The sequence below is a fragment of the Nannobrachium achirus genome (assembly GCF_963921795.1).
Source record: "Nannobrachium achirus genome assembly, chromosome: 13".
Classification (NCBI taxonomy): Eukaryota; Metazoa; Chordata; class Actinopteri; order Myctophiformes; family Myctophidae; genus Nannobrachium; species Nannobrachium achirus.
This window is the reverse complement of record NC_137833.1, coordinates 15744303-15753280: the sequence shown is the minus strand read 5'-3', so window position 1 is coordinate 15753280 and position 8978 is coordinate 15744303.

Genomic DNA, 8978 nt, shown 5'->3' with positions numbered 1-8978 from the left:
TGAAGAGGAGGGTAGCCTGTATGATGTCGTCAATTATCGAATAAACAACCCGGCTGACCCTAAAACAGACCAAGACTGGCCAATAATAAGCGGTCTGGTGCTGGCAGAGTTACATGCCCAGCCCATATATTCATGGGAAGAAATGTGGATCGCCATCACAGTCGGGTTCTCTTTTTGGGTAGTGTTTGTTTGGGTGGTCGTAGCAATTTGCTTGATCAACTTCCCTGCCGGCCTGAGAGCACGCGCAAACGAGTTGAGAAAACTCAACAGATCCGTGGTACAAAATTGTGCGGGGGCTTACATCTGGTGGCTAATCCCAGAGAAAGCGAAGCTTCTTTTGGCGACCATCAACGAAATGACAGACGCAAAGACATCCAAGGAATATGACTTGCCAGCCCTGGGGATCAACGTGTTGGACGCCGTTCGACCATGGTTGATTGTTGATTGATGTATGGAAATAGTAATCTAGGATCATAGGTAAATGCAGTTCTTCTCCGTTTTTGAAAATGTTTGAAAATAATTATGTGAACATTCAATATGGAAACGATTGACAAATAATTTGTGATTAAATATATTCAAGACACTATGTTTAGAGCCAAGTAAAATGTATTGACTGATCATGCCCACATCCCATGTAATGAAGGCTCACAGTCACAAATGAGCAACAATCCTGAGGAAAACAAATATAGAACACAAAGAACAATATCTTTAAATGAAACACATTTCAGAACTTTTTCAGTAAAAAGTGAGATAAGAGCACCAGTTCAGGCTCTCCAGTGTTGCCAGACGTACGATAATTATCGTATTTGTACGATAATTTGACCCTCTGTACGATGTACGATCAATAATTCCAAAAATGCCCAAATGTACGATAATTTCGGCATATCATCAAAAAGAGCGTGAATTCACTATTTTCCCTGGCTGCTGATCTGGGATCTGGTTTGGCTTCTCAAAATAAGCCAGGAAATCAGTCAATCTGACCCTAGATCTGTTGCATCTTTCCAGACCAGTTTCAGGCTTTTATTTGTGTAAGCTCCAAGAAGTTGCCTGCCTCCACACAGCAAATCTGATGCGTTTTTGTCACGCAGGAGTCTAAAACGAGGTCGTTTCTTAAACTAAAGACGCATTTTTGGGTGAAATTACGTTTTTACGCGAGTGATTTCTCTTTTTTGGCCGTGTATGATAGTTTCATGTCAAATACGATAATTCTGAGCCTCCGGTACGATAATTCAACATTTCCCATCTGGTAACACTGAGGCTCTCTGACTCTCTTCAAACATTGTCCTCATCTGGGCAACGTTCACGGACTCACTGTCTCCAAACATTGTCCTCATCCAAAAAAGAAAGATTCTCTTTTCTCTAGTTCACCTACTCTAAATATAATAGCAGAACTATCGGTTTTACTGATTTACGAGTTCCAATCTGGATTCAGAAAATCCCATTCCACTGACACATGCCTTCTCTATTTGACTGACCAAATCAAACGCGAAGCGGATCAGGGCAAATATAGTGGCATGGTCATGATGGACCTCCAGAAGGCATTTGACACCGTGGATCATGCTATTCTGATTGAGAAACTAAAAGCCATCGGTCTTGACAGCGCAGCAGTGAGCTGGATGCAATCTTACCTGGTGGGGAGGGAACAGGTGGTGGAGATTAACGGAACCCTGTCCCCCCCCCCTCCCAGTAAGCTGTGGTGTTCCTCAAGGTAGCATACTGCGACCTCTGTTGTTCCTAATATACGTGAACGACATGGCATCTGCTTGCGACTGCAACCTGTTCCTGTTCGCGGATGACTTGGCTCTCCTAGTCTCGGGCAAGGACCACTTGCAGGTTGAAAAGACACTAAACTCTGAACTGAGTAAGATCTGCACATGGCTTAACGACAACAAATTATCAATTCACCTGGGAAAAACCGAGTCCATCCTCTTTGGATCAAATCATAACCTCAAAAAGGTAGATGACTTCACAATCAAAGTGGGTGACAAGGTCATAACACGAAAAAACGAAATCTCTTACTTAGGATGTATCCTTGAAGCTAATCTTTCCAGCGAAAAGATGACTTCAAAAGTAATACAAAAAATCAACCAACGAACTCGTTTCCTACAGAGGATCGCCCCAATGGTCAACTTCAACACACTGAAGACCATAGCTGGTGCAATAATCCAGCCCCTCTTTGACTACGGAGTCCACGTATGGTATCGTGACGCCCCACAAGCCCTTAAAACTAAACTCCAAACAGCCCAAAATAAACTAATTAGGGTCCTGCTTAACCTTCCCTATCAGACTCACCTCACCGCTACTCACCAGTTAAGAGTGGGGTGGCTCAGAGTAGATGACAGAGTACAGCAACTTGCAATGGGCCTGGTGTACAAGATACACTACACCACTATGATACCCAAGTACCTGTCAAAATACTTTATGAACGTTAAGGATGTCCATAATTACAACACCAGAGGCAGTGCCACAGATCACGTTCAACCCAGAGTCAACTCAAAGAAAGGGTCGAACTCGTTCTTCTGCTATACCACAAAAATGTGGAATGCCTTACCGAAGGCCATAAAGGAGTGTGGATCACTAGCATCCTTTAAAATTGCCCTGAAAAACCACTTACAGGCAGCAGCCGTTCGCAACTGGTAAAAAACCTAGCCCAACCTTACCCTCCCTGCCCCTTCCTTGTATATACTTGTATATTCCTTGTATATACTTACTGTTTGTTTAGACTAAAGCCGACATCATAGTCGCCTGGGCGGTGGAAGGCTTTACACCGCGGTGTAGTCTTTTCGAGTCTTTTTTAGTCATGAAACTACAACGTTACATCATTCCTCGCGGTGGAGAGCTTTACACCGCGAGTCCCAACACATCTCTCTGTTTTTACTATCAGACAGACAGGCTCCACACCCCGTTCACTGATTGGTCGACCTGAACGGAGTTTGCGTCTGAACCAGAGGGAGGCGGGGGAGGACTTCACCGTGGGCCCCGTGACTATGATGTCCTGCACTTATTTTCTGGCTTGCGGTGGAAAGCTCTCCACCGGTGGATAGCTCTCCACCGTACACTCTGATACGGCCATTACTGTATATTCCTTGTATATACTTACTGTTTGTTTAGATTTACTGTTTTCTTTTCTTTTTTTCCCCCTTTTCTTTACATATCTACTGCGTAGTACTGTGTTCTATTTGTCTGTCATTCAATGTTATATGAGATACTTAAATGGTTTCCTGTTGAAATAAGCTTAGTCTTTTCATGGATCTCCTTTTAGTAGACCTTGTACCAGTGAACTGTACCGTCATGAATCTGTACATTTTCCTATGCAAACTTCTAATAAAGCCTTCAATCAATCAATCAATCGGTAAATTAGATCTTAAAATGCATGTTGTATTTTGGGGTTGAAATAGGTTTGTTTACTCTGTCCTTTTTCTAAATGCAATAATAGACCAACATTGAACATATAAATGTTTTCAATCAACGAATAAAGCTATTTCAGATTGTGAATATAGCCATGTTCAAAACAGCCCGGGCTGGACCTGTAAAAAGGAAAACGCCAAGGTTTTGATGTTTGGCCAGCAATTCATGGGTTGCATTTGTACTAGTACACCGGCCATGTTGAGGACCAACACAGGTGTTGTTCTGATTGGCAAATTTGGCATAGATTAGAACATTAGTTCTGTGCCAATCAGACAAATAGAAACATTAGTCCGAAACTGGTGAATGCGGAGTGGTTAAAAATCTATTTCTCCTCCACTAATGTTCTACTGGCGTCCTCCTGCACGCAGCTGTTGCCTAATTAAAGGGACCTATGGTGCCATTTTCCGAGGTGACCAAGAGGGGGCGACATTTACTCACAAAAAAGAACTGAACTGAGAATGGCTCCAACAATAGTAGACTATGAGCTTTGATAATACTGTACACCTTAACGTTTTTTGATTGATTGAAGAATTTATTAGAAGTTTGCAATAGAAAAAAGTACAGTTTCATGACAGTACAAATCACTGGTACAAGGTCAACTAAAAGGAGATCCTAGAAAGCCGAGGCTTATTTCCACAGGAACCACACTTTAAGTATCTCATATAACATTGAAAGACAGACGGATAGAACATAGTACTTTATCTAGGATAATATCAGTTTCAAAAGCATAACATCAAATACAAAAGGCAGAATACAAAGAAAAAGGGGGGGGGGAGCATGGGGGCTTAGTCTATTTACAAGTCACGGGTAGCTGCTGTCTGAAGGTGACTTTTCATACCAATTTTGAAGGAGGCTAGGGATTTGCTCTCCTTTAGGGCTTGTGGAAGGGCGTTCCACATGTTGATGGTATAGCAGGAGAACGAGTTAGCGCCTTGTTTAGTGTTAAATCTACGCTGATGATGATTAGTGGAGCTGCCTCTGGTGTTATGATCGTGAACATCCTTGACCTTTAAGAAGTAGTTTGTCAGGTACATGGGAATCTTGGAGGTGTAGTGTATCTTGTACACCAGGCCCATTGCAAGATGCTGTACTCTGTCAGCTACTTTGAGCCACCCCACGCTTTCGTGGTGATGCTCGGTAAGGTGGGTCAGAGGAGGGAGACCAAGCACAACCCTAATTAGTTTGTTTTGGGCTGTTTGGAGCTTTAGCTTTAAGGCAGCTGGGGCGTCGCGATACCAGACAAGGACTCCGTAATCAATGAGGGGCCCAATAAGAGCACCTCCTAGTGTCTTTCGGGATTTAATATTGATCAGTGGGGCAACTCTTTGCAAGAAGCGAATTCGTTGATTGACTTTATTGATTACCTTGGTGGTCATTTTTTCACTGGATAGGTTAGCCTCCAGGATGCAACCCAGGTAGCAGATGTGGTTTTTTCTTTCTATCACAGTGTCACCTACTTTAATTGTGAAGTTCTCAACTAGGCTAAGTTTCTGACTAGATCCAAAGAGGATACATTCAGTTTTGCCTAGGTGAATTGAGAGTCTGTTGTCATTGAGCCAGGTGCAGATCTTGTTAAGTTCACAGTTAAGGGCCTTTTCAACCTGCAAAATGTCTCTGCCTGAGACTAGGAGAGCCGAGTCATCCGCGAACAGAAACAGATTGCAGTCACAAGCAGATGACATGTCGTTTACGTATATTAAGAACAACAGTGGTCCTAGTATACTCCCTTGAGGTACTCCACAGTTTACTGGGAGGGGGGGGGACAGGGTTCCGTTGACTTCCACCATCTGTTCCCTCCCCACCAAGTAAGAGTGCATCCATCTCACTGCTGTGCTATCAAGACCAATAGCTTTGAGTTTTTCGATCAGAATAGAATGATCGACGGTGTCAAATGCCTTCTGGAGGTCCAGCATGACCATGCCACAATATTTGCCATCGTGAATTTCACGTTTGATGTAATCATTCAAATAGATGAGGCATGTATCTGTGGAATGGGACTCTCTGAAGCCAGACTGGAACTCGTAGATCAGTTTATTCTCTTCAAGATATCTAGCCACCTGTTCATAGACAATTTTTTCCATTACCTTAGAGATGGAACTAAGGATTGAGATTGGCCTGTAGTTGCCAGGGTCAAGTTTACTGCCTTTTTTGTGCAGGGGGGTTACCTTGGCTAATTTGAAGTCCTGGGGGACATAACCCTGCTTGATAGATAGATTAATAATATGGGTAATGATTGGGGCAATGGTGGCAGCTGAGTCTATGAGAAATTTGGGGGCAATTTTATCATGGCCAGCGGCCTTGAATTGAGGTAGGGTGCGCAGTTTTTTAAACACTTCATCAGTTGACACCGTGGTAAGTTTAAAGTTGTCTTTGCATACCCCAAGGTTCCTGTAGAATTTCAAGATGTGACTAACACCAAACAGCCCAGATGGAGCGGGCAGTTTATTGACCAGATTTTTGGCCATGGAGGTGAAGTAGATGTTGAGATTTTTGGCTACATCAAGACTATCCGTGAGGAGGGTTATGGGAGTTTGGATGGATATGTTGCTGGCTATGGATCTGAGTTTAGCACCACAGCCTAGCTGGGTTTTAAATAGCTTCCATAGGTCTCGTGGTTTGTGGATGTTTTCCTCAACTTTCTCATCCAAGTAGTTTTTTTTGGCAGAAAGGATTAAGGAGGTTCATGTCTGCATATGTGCCTGTGTAAAAAAAATCTTGTTGAATAGCAGGCAAGCAGCTCCGGGTGGGTGATTGATTAATTTGATTCAGGTGCGTGACTGTATTGACAGCTGTACCGTAATGAAACAAACTTCTAATAAAGTCTTCAATCAATCAATCAAAGCATGTATTCAATTGCAGACAGTGGTTTAAAGTAACAAAATAGCCTATATTTACTACTTTACTTGAGTATTTCCAATTTCAGTACTTTTACTCCACTTCATCTTAGATCCAAATAGTGTACTTTTACTCCACTACATTTATTTCAAAACTTTAGTTACTAGATGTAGATTTTCATCATTATTACATCACACATTAACCATGTGACGTCACGTCAGCCCTGTATAGCCTACCTAATAAATAAGTTTAGTAGCCTATGGAAGATAGCTTGTCATTAGGTATTATTACCCTGAGTCTTGTTAAATTACTTGCGATGCACAACTTGTTTTTAAAGACATGGCATAACACAGGTAAAATCTAAGGCGGTACGACGTACGAAACAACAAACCCAAAATATCTGCTCCAGGTGAGGCTCGAACTCACAACCTCGGCATTGCTCTACATTGTACTGTCATATAAGTACCGCGCGCTAACCGATTGCGCCACTGGAGCTCGGCATTACTAAGCTGCCAGTGGCTTTATAAACATAACAACAAGGAGTCAGTCATGATTTCATTTTTGTCTTCTATCCTCTTTATCTTGTCGCTGTCCCTCGTTTCTATATGCTTTCCAACAACCATGACGTTTTTATACATAGGGTTTCATGAACGTCACAGGGTCTAATAATGCATGTTTTTGCTTTCGCTCTCCCACGACCATTGCTAGGGCTAGCCTAAAGCTAACAGCGTTACCTTCTGATTATGAATACACTTTTACGGGGTCCCCAGCTACGGCAGCTAGTAGCTGGGTGGACACCAAACATGTTTACGTGGCAGCTGGGTGCCTGGGTCGGTGGATTTGTGTTCATGCAGCTTACGTTAATTGTTTGTTTGAGTAGCTGACCGACATGCTGCGGAGTCTGAGCTATGATTGAGCCCTTGCTAGCCTGCTCCGTGCGTCCGTGGGCTGACTGCACGCATGCGCATATATCGTTTCTCCTTCGTCGTACGACGGTGTCGCGTACCGAAAAATCAAACAGACAGACGACAAAGACCTTATTAATCACTGCTTGTGTGTGTGTGTGTGTGTGTGTGTGTGTGTGTGTGTGTGTGTGTGTGTGTGTGTGTGTGTGTGTGTGTGTGTGTGTGTGTGTGTCTCTTTTTTTGTTCTCTCATTTTTCTTTTCTTTACATATCTAGGCCTACTGCATACTGTGTTCTATTCGTCTGTCATTCAATGTTATATGAGATACAATGGTTTCCTGTGGAAATAAGCTTAGTCTTTTCATGGATCTCCGTTTAGTAGACCTTGTACCAGTGAATTGTACCGTCATGAAACTGTACCTTTTCCTATGCAAACTGTGGGGGGGGGGGGTGTTCAAGTCTGTAAGTTGGCTCTGGCATGGGCTGTCAGTGGCCAGTACAGTAGGCTATTATGAAACACATGAACACAGGTAGACTATTATCAGCATTATCAGGCATATGCTACATCATCTTGCTTGCCCCTCAACACTGGACTGTGTGGTGAAATAGCTTTATTATCAAAGTGGAGTGCACTAGCTATCAACAGGCATCTATAACCCCAGTAGTGTTGGTAGAAAAGAACAGAATAGTAGTCGATGGTGGATAGTGAAAAATGTATTAGCCTATACCCGGTAACATACAGTGTTATTATACATGGACGTTAAATCAGAGCATTTCTTCTCATAAAATTGGAAGGCTATACCTGCTGGTCTGATTAAAGATAATGCCATTACAGTTTAGGCATTTAGCAGACGTTTTTAATCCAAAGCGACTAACAATAAGCAGATAATACATCACTATAATAAACAAGAGAATATGTCAGAACATCAACAACAATATAACATTAAAATGTTTGATTGTTACAAAGTCATCGGCACACCACTGAACAAACTGCCTCACTCAAATGAAACCTCCATTATAATCCAAATGTAAAAAGACACACACTTTCTCCTTTTTTTCTCAACCCACCACTGTGTGCACCTGAAATGTGAGTTGGCCGAATTTTGCTATAGGCTTTAGGCCTATGTCTAAGTTTTATTTTTTGAGCTGTGCTAACCGCTCCTACTGCTGTCTGGCTTTGTGTGTATGTCGCTATGTCCGTATTACGAGACTAACGTCATATAAAGTAGCCTAAGCTTACTACTTTCTATGACTTTACTACTACTATGTTACTACTACTTTCAAAGTACGCGGAAACCGAAATCACCACCGCAGCTGATGTCACGGACAGAACGGCCCATACAAGGAGATATGCACGACGTGTATCATGTTTAGTTACTCACTTTGCACTTTTAGAATATAAAAGCATTCTAGTTCTGCAGTTCTGTGTGATACAAATACACCAGTAAGACGCCTAAGGGCGAGAAATCTGTCATCTGTCTTGGCCATATGTCTTGGCCATATATGGATTCTGTTAGTGTGGTTCTCCTAACAGGGCATCATCTGGGATACAATCCCTTTTATGCCCATATATGGAGATCCCTAACAGAATTCCTTTTATGCCCATATATGGAGATCCCTGCTCTGAGTATCTGACATCACTGTGATGTCAACTGTTTAAGCCCATATATGGAGATCCCTGCTCTGAGTATCTGATGTCATTGTGTTGTCACCTGTGATGTCACAGTGATGTGTCAGGGGAACCACAGTGTCAAGTGTTACCTGTACGGACGGACGTCTACGGACAAGCTGTGGCGGTTCTGATAGTAAACTGCGACCTATGGTCGCAATA